General features: G+C 37.4%; 1 protein-coding gene across 1 annotated transcript in view; it reads left to right on the top strand.

The window, feature by feature from the left end:
• The window catches only part of LOC101050874 (uncharacterized), an 891,623-nt gene that overhangs the window by 398,179 nt on the left and 477,648 nt on the right, over positions 1–15,796 (top strand). The window contains exon 8 of the mRNA XM_074389917.1: positions 10,512–10,627. The gene's annotated coding sequence lies outside the window, so the exon portion shown is untranslated. The remainder of the gene's footprint in view (positions 1–10,511; positions 10,628–15,796) is intronic.

Raw genomic sequence — 15,796 nt, forward strand, 5'->3', positions numbered from 1 at the left:
CATTTTGATTGTATTGATTTAGAAATTTCAGAATCATAAATAATTATCAAATTCAATAGTCTTGTGAATATAACATCCTATGAATATATAAAGATTGCAGATGGTGGCATAGATGACAAAATTGGATTGTATGTAGCTCCTGTTGTGGTAGCTTTAACTTTATTTACCTATCAATGTTCAAGAAAATAAAAGTGATGCTTTTATAGGAAATACTGTGATTCCATTCAAATGTAAACAGGCAGAAATGAGAAGTCAGAGCTAAATTCTGGTGTACATACCTCTATTACTGCACCTACTACATTTCAATTGTTTGTTTTCTTGTTTACATGTTCTCTACCCCTTAAGGACATCAATTGTATTTTTTCATCTATTCTTGATGAAATCATAGGTACTTAATGCATATTGGATTTTAAATGAATGTAAAAATAGAGAAAATAAGGCAGAAAATAGAGTAAGGATTCATATGGTAGAGAAGAACCTTTGACCATCAGTTCTTGATTTATTGCCTTTCACTCTGCATGCACCCTTCAATATATTCTCTGTGATGAACAATGAAATTCCATCATGTATTTTCTTCCGTAAAGTGAATAGGATGTTAAACTTTCTGAGTAGAGAATGCTGAACAGATATGGACAGAGGAAGAGGCTGTCTTGCAGATTCCTATACAGACTATGGTTTGGTGGTATGGGTGTGAGGATGTCTGGTGGCTCCTAGCTCAGCCACGGACCCAAAGCAAGATTCTTCTTTGGCCTTTCAGCCTCAACCTAACTAAAACCTTTCCCTAGCTCTCTTGACACAAAAACCTGGGCTGTTACATGCTCTGCATGCTCTGAAGGCCTTCTGCTTTAATCAGCACCCAGACTTGCATCGTCACCTGTGCTACCAATTACTCATCACCTGCTCCCAAGCCTGCACTCTGGCAGATGCCTATTTTATTCCCAGCCAGTCCAAACCAGCTCAGGCATGATTGAAACAATCCAACAAAGTCTGAACGCCTTCCCACTTTGTCCTTCATTGGGTATTCTTGCTCAGCCCTAGGGTGCTATATATAGTTTCCTTATTCATATTCATTTGTTATAGATAATCATTCTTTATAGTAACCTTCCTCCATTTAACTTACCATGTGTTTTCTGCCTCCTGATTGTACTCAGACTGCTACAGTTTCTGTGCTACAAAATATCTTCGGCAGGTTGGCATAAGGGACATACTTAACACTGGACATTTACATTACTTTTACAGCAAAATATATTGGAGCCTAAGGAAGTTATAAGTTCTTTCATTATTTGATTTTTGTCAGGAAACTTTGTTATTTTTACCCTTATTAGTATCCCAGATTAGAGAAATGTAAATAAATTGTTTTGCTTCAGACTTGTCATATTAGTTTTGAGCCGTGAGCCTTAAAAGTAAGCATTACTTAAAACTTAATGGGCAATATCTAATCCATTAGGGTAAAACTGAAGTATTTCTTTTATTTGGAAAGATTATTTGGGTATATTAGAAATGTGTGTTAGAAATAAGGAGACTATCAAAATCAGATGGAGACTAATATTGAGCATGAATGAGTAAGAATATAAAAATTTCATGGTTCCAGGCACTAAAACATCACAAAGAGGGTCACTGAGCATGCTATGAATTTGTCATATTGGTCGATTCCAGTTTTTAAAAGTTTTCATCAACACATTGTAGTTGTACACATTTAGGGGTTAGGATTTGATGTTATGATACATGTATATGTTTTATAATGATCAAATCAGGATAATTAGCATATTCATCACCTCCTATCTTTATTATTTATTTGTGATGAGAATATTAAAAATCATCTCTTGTAGGTAATTTGTAATAGATGACACCTTACTGCTGTGCAATAGAACGACAGAGTTTATTCCTCCTATCAAATTATAACTTCATATCTGTTGACCAATCTCTTTCTATCCTGTTCCTTTTTCTGATTCCACGTGACTAAGATCATGTGATATTTGTTTTTTTCTGTCTGACTTATTTCACTTAACATGATGTTCTCCTAGTTCATCCATGTTGCTATGAATGACAGAATTTTATTCGTTTTCATGGCTGAATAGAATTTCATTGCGTATATATAACACATTTTACTTATTCATTCATAGTTTGTTGGACTCTTAGGTTGATTCTCTATCTTGGCTACTATAAATAGTGCTGCAATAAACAAGGAAGTGGAGTTATCTGATTGCCATATTGAATTCATTTCCTTTGGAAATATACACAGTAGTAGAATGTGTAATAACAATAAATCAATATAATAAATAATATAATAATAAAGCTAGATAATATGGTGGTTTTAGTTTTTGGAGAAACATCCATATAGTTTTCCATAATGTCTGTACTAAATTATCTCACCAAAAGTGTGTAAGTGTTCCTTTTCCTCCACATCCTCTGCAACAGTTGTTTTCTTTGTCTTTTTGGTAATAGCCATTCTAACTGGAGTATGATGCTATCTCATTAGAGTTTTTATTTGCATTTTCCCAATGATTAGTGATACTAAGCATTTTTTAAATATAGCTATTGGCCATGAGTATGTCTTCTTTGAAGAAATGTCTCATAAAGTATTTCATCCATTTTTTAAAAGTTTTTTTTTTTTTTTTTTTTTTTTTTTTTTTGCTGTTGAACTGTTTAAATTCCTTATATAGTTTGGAAACTTACCCGTTTTCCGATGTATAGTTTCCAAATATTTTCTTCTATTCGGTAGTTGTTTCTCTTGTGAATTGTTTCCTTTGCTGTACAAAAGCTTTTTTGTTTGATATAATTTCTTTTGTTTGTTTTTGCTTTTGTTGCTGTGTGTTAGAGTTCTTATTTCAAACTCCTTGCCCGGCCCAATGTCATGAAGCATTGAACCTATGTTTTCTTCAAACAGTTTCATAGTTTCTGGCTTTGCATTTAAGTCTTGAATCCATTTGGAGTTGATTTGTGTACACGGCGAGAGGTGCATTTTTGCTGCGGGAAAGGGTGCCAAACTGGTTGTAGGGCCAGACACATGCAGGCGTGGTTGGCTGGCCAGCAGCGTAGCAATCTCTACCAGAGCTGGGTTACCAACAGACTGGCTGTCAGTCTGGGCACAGATGTGGCAGGGCATTGTTAGTGTGATAGACCCTCTGGCAAAGTGAAGCTCTGCTGAAGTGGCTGTTAAACCGTTCACAGGCTCTCACATGTACTGTAAACTGGCTGGCTGCCTGATGGGGGCACATGTTGGAGCAGTAACCTGGCTGGTAGTTTGGTGGTGTTCCTGCCGTGCAAGTCTGCCTGTTTCCTAAAGTTGGTTGCCATATGGCTTCAAACACTGGGGTTTTAGTCATTTTGTCCAGCCTATACTCCCAGTAGCCAGGGTCATGGTGTTTCAGGCATGCATGTGAACATGAGAAAATGATGTTGGGACCTAAGCGATGAATAAAGGCAATGTGTTCTGGCCTCCAGGGCAGAACACACTCTAGCAGTGGGTCTGGTGTTAAGATGGTGCTGTGTAGTAGCAGTTTACATCACAAGAGTGGGGGATTCACAAAATGGGTTCCTACTCCAGAGCAATGCAATTGTACCAACTTCTAGCAACTCTCCAAAGTAGGTTTGGGGCCTGTGAGAGCTAGGGGATTCTTCTATAGAAAGGACTGCCAGCATTTGTGATGATAATGGGACTTCTGGGTGTGTTCAACTTGTCTTTTCCCTGTAAGAAGAAATCCCCCAATCTCCAAGCTTATCTTGGTGGGGGAGACACTGTCCAAAGTAGCAGGGTACCTTGCACTCCTCTCTATGGTGCCATCTTAAGCGTCTATGATCCCCAGGGTTTTTAACTGCTCCCTGGTGTTCTCTAGGATACTTCATTAGTCACTCCACTCACAATAAAGTTTTTTAAAAATTATTGTTTTGGTACTTTTGTTGAGGTGGGCAAGGCCAGCTAACTCTAGTTTGCATTTCACTGATGTCACTCCATGACTTTCCTATCCCAGTTTTTGCCAGCTACGGAAATCAGTCTTCATCTAAGTCTTCTCTTTCAGCTCCTACGTGTATCAGCTAGGATTCTTTTTGTTGCACAAGACAGAGTACTTACTCTAACTAATTTTAAAAATATGGGGGATTTATTGGCTTATATGACTTGAAAATCCAATGGATAGTTTCATTTTAAGTGTAGCTTGGTTATAGGCTCAAACAATGTGATCAGGATTTCATTTTCCTCTTTATTTCTTATCTCTTTCCCTGTTGGTTTCATTCTTAGTCTTCAGGGGTAGGAGAAGGAAGTTGTCACATAGAAGTTTTAAGCCTACGTTTTCCTGAGTTAAAATCCCACAGAAGTGAAATACTCTTTTTTCTGAGTATTCTGATCAAATCCTGAACTTCATTCTGACTGGAACAACCTGGGTACAAGTATAACCTTGAACTAAAGAACTTGTAGGGCACTAGTTGGTTTACCACTGGAACCAGACAGATTGAGAATCAGTTGGGTGTCATTCTCTAAAGGAATTCAGGCTCTGGTCCCCTAAATGAGGCCAGTAAAAGCTTGATGGAAAACAAGCCGAGTGTGCATTGAATTAAGCGTATCCTAAAGGAGCCTGAGTGATTCTCACTGGCCTCAAAGTGGTCAGTCTACACTGGATAAGTCTTGCTGCCTTGAATCGAGGAGCGTAAGCACCCCTGTGACCATTGAACCATTCTGACAGTAAACCTTTATGGAAATACATTCGGAATTTGCCTGTTTTTTCTTTTTTCTTTCTTTCTTTTTTTTTTTTTGGAAGTTAGGTAGATTACCTATCAGGTTTTCCAGGCTTTGGATAAAGGTGTCTGTTGTGGGCATCTGACTTTCCATACTTATCTTACCTGCTGAAGCATCTGTGCGTTTTTTAAACCAACTTCTATTTGCTAACTACTGTATTGATTATTCAATGTGCCCGTTTATAGTGCCTTAAGCTTCATGGTCTAAGATGGTAAAAGCAGAGTGGAAGATAAATAAATCTCTACTTTCAAGCTCATGTTCCTCATTGATGATAAGAATAACTCGCATTGAGGACTTGCTAAATAATAAGCAGGTTTATAAATAATTTAGCTATATTAACTTATCCTCACACAAAGCTGTGAGGTAGATACCATCCTTCTTATTATTTTACTTGTAAATAATTTGAAGCAGAGAGATGTTAAATAATTTTCTCAGGGACACAAGAATACAATGATGTGAACAATGAATTCTTACCCAGGTAGTTTTGATTTCAAGATCTGCTTTCATAACAACTACACAATACTGCCTCTAGTGGACACTCATACGTTTATCCTCGATCATTTCTCATCTTGCCAGATGTGCCCTGACTATACTGTTAATGGGCCTGCATTATTCAGGTCAGTCACAGTGGCACAGCTTTCTCATGCCAGACATTTTTGCATAGCTGCTGAAACTTTTCATGCACCTTCTAGGTACAGAAACAAACTTGGATTCTTTAACATATCCCGTGTTCCAAAGCTTGGAATTAAACAGCCGGCTCCCATGTAGAAAAATATCCAGCCTGTTGGTTCCTTTGCACTTCTTTCTCACATCGAACTTCCCATTGCCTCAGCTCTCCTACAGGCACTTGAGGGAGGCAGAGTCATGCAGTGGGATAGGGAATCACCTGGGCCTCAGATAGGTCTGGGTTGCAGTTCTAACCTGTCAGTTAAGATACGTGTGAATTTTGGTATATTCACCTTGTCTGTGCTTCAATTGTTTTCATATATAAAGTGCTGAGGAAATAAAACTTATAAAACACAAAACTTGGTTCAGTGTTGGTTAAAAAGAAATCACATTTCACAAATAATGGTAATGAATAAGATTTAGGAGGAAGTAATTTTGGAAATACAAAGAATGTGCTGATGAGATAATGATAAGGATAAGAGGCAGGGAAATTCTGGGCACAAGAGGGTGGGTCCCCAACCAGGGTCCCACCTTCAAGCCTAAATGCCTAATACTGCGGCTCAAAGTGAGAACATACATCCCTGTTTTCCTGCTTGAACGTTGCCTTTTCCAGTACCACCCACAGCCTGCCCTGCCCCCACCACGTGCCTATAAAAACCCCAGAACTCAGCCAGCAGAGAGGAGAAGCAGCCAAATGAGAGAAACTATAGTTGGACATTGGAGAGAAGCAGCTTGACTTCAGTCAGACAGCTTGGCAGTGCGGCTTCAGAGAGGAGTCCAGGGATGGCCGGACTCCAGAGGAAGATTAACTTCCTGCTCTGTCCTTCCTACTGAGAGCCACTCCCATCAGCAATGAAATTCCTCGTGTTTACCATCTTTAGTTTATTCATGTGACCTCATTCCTACTGTACACTGCACACAAACTTAGGTGCCATGAGAGCAGATGCAAAAGGCTATCACACTAACCCTCCACCAAGCTGTTAACACTGAAGCTGTCCAGGGGCAGAAAAGCTAAAAGAGCACTGTGACACTCCTTCTGGGGCTTCAGGGGTCACTGGCAACCCACTAGATGTTGCTGTACGGCACGTATGGAGCTTTGCTCCTGCCAGAGCCCAAAAGTGCTTGCCCTGGCTCCTGTACCTGCGCTCACCTGTGCTCCCCATCCCACAAGGCTGGAACACAGCAGGACTGATAAAGTGGAGTCTGCCCCTGCCAGCACTGAAGTGGCTGGCTAGTTGTAGCACCCATGCACTCCAGTTCCAGCCTATGAAGGGGCCAGGGAAAAATTCTGCTTTAATAAAAATATTTATGTTCTGTTTGGGCGCGGTGGCTCATGCCTGTAATCCCAGCACGTTGGGAGGCAAAGGCAGGCAGATTCGTGAGGTCAAGAGATCAAGACCATCCTGGCCAATATGGTGAAACCCCATCTCTATTAAAAATACAAAAATTAGCTGGGTGTGCTGGTGTGCATCTGTAGTCCCAGCTACTCAGGAGGCTGAGGCAAGAGAATCACTTGAACTTGGGAGGCAGAGGTTGCAATGAGCTGAGATCATGCCACCGTACTCCAGCCTAGTGACAGAGTGAGACTCCATTAAAAAAGATGAAGAGGAGAAGAAGAAGAAGAGGAGGAGGAGGAAAAAGAAGAAGAAGAGGAGGAGGAGGAAGAAGAGGAGGAGGAGGAAGAAGAAGAGGAGGAGGAGGAGGAGGAAGAGGAGGAGGAGGAGGAAGAGGAGGAGGAGGAGGAAGAAGAGGAGGAGGAGGAAGAAGAAGAAGAGGAGGAGGAGGAGGAGGAGGAGGAGGAAGAGAAAGAAGAAGAGGAAAAAGAAGATTATTTATATTCTGTCATCACAGGCAGTTTTAGAAAAACTCTCAATCCTTGCTTTTCTTCTGTCATACCACTGTAACAATAATCATTGACACAGAAGAAGACTTTTGTGACAAATATGTGGCTTTTACTCCATACTACCAAGCTAGTAAATAATTCTACAGCAGACACTAACTGGGTGTCCTCCAAGTGAACTTTAACACTGTGTACCTGGAAATAGTGTCAGATCCTGCAGGTTGAGGACTCAATCTCCAGGACTGCCCTTTAGACACCAGTCACAAGTTCAGGCCTCTGGAATTTCTTTTTTTATAGACATAGTCTCACTCTGCCACCCAGGCTGGAGTGCAGTGGCACGATCATGGCTCACTGCAACCTCCGTCTCCCTGGTTCAACAATTCTTCCGCCCCAGCCTCCTGAGTAGCTGGAACTACAGGTGGACGCTGCCATGCCTGGCCTATTTTTTTATTTTAGTAGACATGGGGTTTCACTGTGTTGCCCAGGCTGGTTTTGAGCTCCTGACCTCAGGCAATCTGCCTACATTGGTCCCCGAAAGTGCTAGGATTACAGGTGTGACTCACCATCCCCCAGCCTGGAACTTCTGATTGATGGTCTTCAATTTGAGGTTTCCATGAGCCTCTCTTTGGTTTCAATTAATTTGCTGTATTGGCTCACAAAAATGAGGGAATACTTAGGTTTATCTTTTATTGTCAAGGATATTACAAAGGATACAGATGAATAGACTCATAGGGCGAGGTATTTGGGTAGGAGGACAGAGCTTCCATGTCCTCCAGAAACTTCCACATATTCACCTATCCAGTACAGTATGTGCCTGTGAAAATAGCTGAGTGCTAACACCTTGCCTAAAACTTATTGTGCTTTTGTTGTATCTCAGCAGGAGTTGGTGAGTATTGATCCTTAAGGTTGTATCAATGTCTCCTGCTAGGGTCTGAAATGGCACCTTAATTATTTCTAATTCCTACCCATGTGCAATGGGTTTTGAGCTCTCAGTCACCAGCCTAAGGTATAACAGGATATTCTGGCAGCTCCCAAATCAAAGACTGAGTTCAGTTTTCCTAATTCATATTGATAATGTTAACATGCGGAATTTGCACTAGGTAAGCAGGGCTGCCAATGGTTATTTCTAGCTTCTCAGTGGCAAAAGCCACAAAAGACACAGAAGCCACAGTTTCATATTCATTTCTATGTTACCTATGTCTAGTACAGTGCCTAAAATTGAGGTGTTTAGCAAATGGCTTCATAATTGTGTCAAATAAATGAATTCTAAAAAGATCCATGGTGCAAAAGAAATAAGATCTAGGTACAAGAAAGATAATTTTCTATTATTTTTAAGGAAGCTAGTTTTTTGACCTGGGGTGTTTAACAAAGATTCCTCTTTTACCTGCAGTGTTTTGTTCTCAGTTATTAATGGATCAGTATTTTTTCCCAGAGCACCCACCTACTTTTTATATAACCTTCAACTTCTGCTTAATTTTTTTGGTGTTAGTTGCTTCTACAAAGGCACTGCAGTTTCTGAAAACAAAGTGATGCAACTTAAGCCCTCCTATTGTAGATGAAACAGGACTCTGGAATGTGGCCATTGTCAGCAGCAGGGAATTGGAAATCACAGGGAAACTGAAGTCTAGATTCATGGTATACTTGGAAAGATGACTTACTATTATTGTTTTTTTGTATACATACTTCCTGCAGTGATAAAAAAGAGACATGAGATAAGAGAGATGGATTGTCCAAATCATTTAGACCAAGTTCAAAATTAGGACAGAAATGTCACTCTCTCTTTTTTGTTTTGAGACAGGGTCTCACTGTGTCACCCAGGCTGTAGTACAGTGGCATCATCATGGCTCACTCCAGCCTGGACCCCTGGGCTCAAGTGATCCTCCTGCCTCAGTGTCCCAAGTATGTGGCACTACCCTTGTGTGCCATCATGCCCAGTTAATTGTTTTTTAAAAATTTTTGTAGAGATGGGGTCCTACTATGTTGTCCAGGTTGGTCTTGAACTCCTCTCCTCAAGTGATCCTCCTGATTTGGCCTCCCAAAGGGCTGGGATTACAGGTGCGATCCACCACGCCCAGCTTGAAATTCTCTTTTTTAGTTTCTAATTGTTCATCTACGTTTTCTTTCCCTTCTATTCTACACTTTGCTTTTATGAACAACTCAAATTTAGGCTGATTCAAGCCTTATTTTCCTTAGTGTCACCTGACTTTATTTCCTTCATTTCCGTACTCTCACAGCTAAATATTCAAATTTTTATTAATAACTTATAAATCCATAATTTAATAGAACCTAAAGTGAATCTTTTTGGTTACTTTAGATATATGCATTTTAGCTTGACTAATCATTCCTGAAAGTCTGGCTTTAAAATTCAATTTGTATGTTAAATTTCTTATTAGCATTTGGAAAAAAACTTGATAATTTTGGATAACACATTAGCTGTTTTTACATTTTTTGACAGGTTATGTTGCTATTGGTCCCCAATCTATTTCTATTGTTTAATGTTGGGTCCCATCATACATTACATTACTTTCTTGGATCCTACTATTAGTTTGAGATTCCTACAGTTAAGAGCTATGATGTGAGTGGTGGTTAGGATATGCATTATCTTTTTAATATTATTTTAATGAATTTGCCAATTTCTTCCATCTGTCTTGCATTCATCAAAAATTACAAAGTATAAAACCCTGATGAGAACTAAAAAGTAGCAGAGGGAGAATATAAGAATTGGGGGTTATTACTGGGGCTATTTTACATAATACTACATGAGAAGGTACTTACAGTAATATGAAACTACTAAAGTTGTGTGTATGTAGCAAGCAGATGGATTTCTATAATAACAATATCTTTTTGTTCTCTCAAAATCAACTTTATTACTATCATTTGCATACAGCAAATATATTTAAGTGTGCAGTAGATTAGTTTTTACAAAACTATGCAGTAGTCCCCCCTCATTCACAGGACATATGTTCCAAGACCCCCAGGGTATCCCTGAAACTTCAGATATAACCAAACCATATATATATATCTGAAATTTCAGGGACTTCACATATGTGTGTGTATATATATATATATATATATATATATATATATACACACACACACACATATATGATGTCTTTTTTCCCTGGACATGCTTACTATGATAAAGTATAATTTGTAAATTAGCCACAGTGAGAGGTTAACAATAATAATGAAAAAAAGAACAATTATAATAATATACTATATTACATGATTTCTTTCTCTCAAAATATCTTATACCTTCTTAACAATTTTCAGGCAGCTGTTGGTATAGATAATGGAAACTGAGGAAGAGAGAACTGTGAATAAAAGGGAACAACTGTACCCTTATAACCACCACTCTAATCAAGATATAGAACAGCTTCATCACTTCAGTAAGTTTTCTCATGCTCCTTTGCTTTGATCTTCACTCCCTACCCAACCCTAGGCAACTGCAAATAGGCTTTCTGTTAGTATAAATTATCCTGCATTTCTGAAATAATACAGTATGTAACCTTTTGTATATACCTTTTTCATTAAGTATGCTTTAAGATTTTTCCGTATTTTTGTAAGTATCAGTAGTGTGTACCTTTTTATTTTTTATTTATGGAGTGATATTCCATTGTAGGAATATACCATAGTTTGTTAATTTATTTACCTGCTGATAGTAATTTCGTTTGTTTCTAGTTTTAGGCTAATATTAATAAAGCAGCTACAAACATTAGTGCTAAAGTATTTTTATGGGAATAGATTTTCATTTTTCTTGGGGAAATATTAAGAATGAAATTGCTGGGTTGTATGATTTGTATATTTCAACATTATTAAGAAACTGGCAAACTTTTCTACAGTGGTTATACTATTGTACATTTTAATTAGCAATGTATCAGAATTTTAGTTGTAGCTATTGGTATTGTCAGTCTTTAAAAATAAGTGTGTACCCATATGTTCTCACTCAGAGGTGGGTGTTGAACAAGAACACGTGGACTCAGGGAAAGGAGCATCACACACTGGGGGCAGTTTTGGGGGGTAGGGGAGAGATAGTGGGAAGTGGGGAGGGAGGGGAGGGTGGGGAGGGATAACATGGGGAGAAATGCCAGATATAGTATGCACCTAAAGTAAAATAAATAAATTTTTTAAAAAATGTGTACTATTATCTCATTATTGTTTTAGTTTACATTTTCCTGGTGACTAATGATGTTGAGTGTATATATATACATATATATATATATATATATATATATATATATATATGTATATATATATATTTGAATTGTACTTTAGGTTCTGGGGTACATGTGCAGATCATGCAGGATTGTTGCATAGGTACACACATGGCAATGTGGTTTGCTGCCTCCATTCCACACATCACCTATATCTGGCATTTCTCCTCATGTTATCCCTCCCCAACCTTCCCACCCACCCACTGTGCCTCCCTTGGCCCCCCTGTAACAGACCCCAGTGTATGATGCTCCCCTTCCTGTGTCCATGTGTTCTCATTGTTCAACACCCGCCTATGAGTGAGAACATGTGGTGTTTGATTTTCTGTTCTTGTGTCAGTTTGCTGAGAATGATGGTTTCCAGATTCACCCATGTTCCTACAAAGGACATGAACTCATTGGTTTTTATAGCAGCATAGTATTCCATGGTGTATATATTTTTATAGCTTATTGGCCAGTTTTATATCTTCTTTTGTAAAGTGCATGTTCAAATTCACTTCACATTGACTAATTATGAGAACCCCTACTAGAGAATTAGAGAACTAGAGAATCCTCTCTAGAGAACGCTAATACTGATTTTGTTATCATGGGTGGTTTTACAAGAACAGAATATTAAGGATGGAATTATTTTGTTGGCTTTAGGGTTTCTGGAGGTGGCTGTTTAATATGATTAGATTTTATTATTTGCTTATTTACAAAATGAGTGTATGTGTATGGTTTTTTTTATTTTTGTTTGTTTGTTTGTAGAAAGTATATAGTTGGTTGGTCCTGCTTTGTTCTACAACCTGACAATCTGCTTTTAAAATTAGGGCGTTTAAACCGTTTACATTTAATGGGATGATCCAAATAGTTGGAATAAAGTTTTGATCTTGCCATTAGCTTTAGATTTGTCCAACATTAGCTCCTTTCCCCCATATAATCCTGTTTTCTCTTGGACTTCGTATATTCTAGTACTGTCTAGTACTTTATTTTATAGCAACTATTGGTCTATTAGCTACACTTATTTGTTTTAGTAGTTTCTGGAGGGTTACAATATACATCTTTAACTTATCATTATGTAATATTAACTTTTCAAATGATATTTTAGCACTTTATAGTGTAAGAGCAGTATATTTTCATTTCTCATCTCCTATCTTTTGTGCTATTATCAAATGTTTTACTTCTATACAAGTCACAAACATTATTTATAGATTTTTCTTTAAACAGTTATCACTTAATTACATTGTAAAATGAGAAATATATTTTATATTTACTCACATACTTACCACCTTCAGCACTCTTTATTCTTTATGCAAGTTTAAATTTCTATCTAGTGTAATTTTCTACCAGTTGGAAGAACTTTCTTTAATTATACTGCAGGCATGCTGGCAATGAATACTCTAAGCCTTTATTTGTATGAAAATATATTTATTTGCCTTAATTTTCAGAGAGAATTAAAGAAAACTAGCTTACAGACTTTTTATTTCTTTTAGTATATGAAAAGTATTGTTTTATTTTCTTCCAACTTATGTTGTTTATATAAATTCTTATATCTATTCCTTGTATTTAAAGTGCCTTTTTTCTCTGGCTCCTTAAGATTGTCTCTATCCAGCTTTAGGTTTGTTGATATTTGAGGGTCTGTTGGTTTATAGAGGGTTTTTAAGTGTTTATTTATTTTATTTTTTATTGTGCTAGTGTTTATTTATTTTTATTTATAATCACTTATGCCTTAGGATTATCATGAGTGTACATTAGAGTTGTATAATACTAACTTTTATTTTGGATTTAGAGGGTACATGTGCAGGTTTGTTAAATGGGTTTATTGCATGATACTCAGGTTTGAGGTATAAATGATCCCATCATCCAGATAGTGAACATAGTACTCAATAGTTAGTTTTGCAGCCCCTGCCCTCCTCCTTTCCCCGAACTTCTAGTATTCCCCGTGTCTATTGTTTCTATCTTTATGTGCATGTGTACTCAATGATTAGCTCCCATTTATAAGTGAGAATATGCAGCACTTGGTTTTCTGTTCCTCCATTAAGTCACTTAGGATAATGGCCCCTATTTGCATTCATGTTGCTGTAAAGGGCATAATTTTGTTATAAGTACCACATTTTTTCTTTATCCAATCCACCACATAAGTTGATTCCATGTCTTTGCTAATGTGAATTCTGCTCCAATAAACAGATGAATTGTGATAGTTAATACTGAGTGTCAGCTTGATTGGATTGAAGGATGCAATATTGATCCTGGGTGTGTCTTTGAGGGGTTGCCAAAGGAGATTAACATTTTAATCGGTGGGCTGGGGAAGGCAGACCCATCATTAATTGGGTGGGCACCATCTAACCAGCTGCCAGCGAATATAAAGCAGGTTAAAAAAAAAAAAGTGAAGAAGTGAGATTGGCCTAGCCTTCCAGCCTACATCTTTCTCCTGTGCTGGATGCTTTCTGCTCTCAAACATCATATTCCAAGTTCTTCAGTTTTGAGACTCGGACTGGCTCTCTTTCCTTCTCAAGCTTGTAGACAGCCTATTGTAGAATCTCGTGATCATGTAAGCAAATACTTAATAAACTCCCCTTTATATATGTATATATCTATTCTTTTAGTTCTGTCCCTCTAGAGAATCTGACTAATACACGAGTGCATGTGTTTTTTTTGTAGAGTGATTTATTTTCTTTTGGGTATATATCCAATAATGGAATTGCTGAGTCAAATGGTGGTTGTTTTAAGTTCTATGAGAAATTTTCAAACTGGTTGCCATACCAGCTGAACTGATTTACCTTCCCACCAACAGCGTATAAGCGTTCCTTTCTTCCTGCAGCCTCACCAGCATCTATTATTTTTTGACTTTTTAACAAAAGCATTTCTGACAGCTATGAGATAACATCTCATTGTGGTTTTGATTTGCATTGCTCTGATAAGGAGTAATGTTGAGCATTTTCCAGGTTTGTTGACTGCTTGTATATCTTTTTTGAGAAGTGACTTTTTTGTCCTTTGCCCATTTTTAAATGAGGTGGTTTGTTTTTTGCACATTGAGTTGTTTAAGTTCCTTACAGATTATGGGTATTAGTTTTGTGTTGGATTCATAGTTTGCAAATATTTTCTCCTGTTCTGTAACTTATATGTTTACTCTGTTAATAGTTTTTATTTCTGTGAATAAGCCCTTTTGTTTAGTTAGGTCCCTTTTGTCAATTTTTGTTTTTGTTGCAACTGCTTTTGAGGACTTAGTCATAAATTCTTTCCCAAGGCTGATGTCCAGAATGATGTTTCCTAGGTTTTCTTTTAGGATTTATATAGTTTGAGGTCTTACATTTAATTTTTTGATCCATCTTGAATTAATTTTTTTATATAGTAAAAGGTAGCTGTCTAGTTTTATTCTGCACATGGCTAACCAGCTATCTCAGCACTATTTATTGAATACAGAGTCCTTTCCTCTTTGATTATTTTTGCCAGCTTTGTTGAAGATATGGTGATTGTAGATGTGTGGTTTATTTTTAGGTTCTCTATCCTGTTCCATTGGTATATATGTTTTTATACAAGTACCATACTGTTTTGGTTACTGTAGCCATATTAGCATAGTTTGAAGTCAGTTAATGTGATGTCAGCTTTGTTCTTTTTGCTGAGGATAGTTTTGGCTACTTGGGCTTATTTTTGTTCCATATGGATTTTAACATACTTTTCCCAGTTCTGTGAAAAAGGATATTGGTAGTTTGATCAGAAGAGCATTGAATCAGTAGGTAGCTTTGGGAAGTATGGCCATTTTAATGATATTGATTCTTTCAATCCGTGAGCATGGAATATTTTTCCATTTGTGTCATATGTAATTTCTTTCAGCAATGTTTTGTATTTATCTTTTCTCTGCAGTATACAGTCTGTTGTCAAGTAAATGCAGTAGTTTTTTATTTCAAATATTATATTTTCATCTCTAGATGTTTCATTTTGTTTTTTATCTTCCCTTTGTATCTTCATTATCTTCACGTAAAAACAATTCTGAACATATTTATGATAGCTTGTCAAAATTTTTTGTCTGCTAATTCCATCAGCTCTGTCATTCCTAGGTCTATTTCTATTGTCTAATTTTCTTTTACTTACATGTTACATTTTTTCTGCATCTTTTATGTTTAGTAATATTTTTTCTTTTGAGACAAGAGTCTTGCTCTGTCACTCAGACTGGAGTTCAGTAGTCCGATCATGACTCCCTACAGCCTTAACCTCCCAGATTCAAGGATCCTTCTGTTTCAGTCTCCTGAGCAGCTAGAACCGCAAGTGCATACTACCATGCCTGGCTAATTTGTTATTATTTGTAATCTAGAGTTGGCATTTCCTCATCTGTGTAAGATGGGATAATAGTGCCTACTTCATAGAAAT

This window comes from Saimiri boliviensis, chromosome 2, assembly GCF_048565385.1.
Source record: "Saimiri boliviensis isolate mSaiBol1 chromosome 2, mSaiBol1.pri, whole genome shotgun sequence".
Lineage (NCBI taxonomy): Eukaryota > Metazoa > Chordata > Mammalia > Primates > Cebidae > Saimiri > Saimiri boliviensis.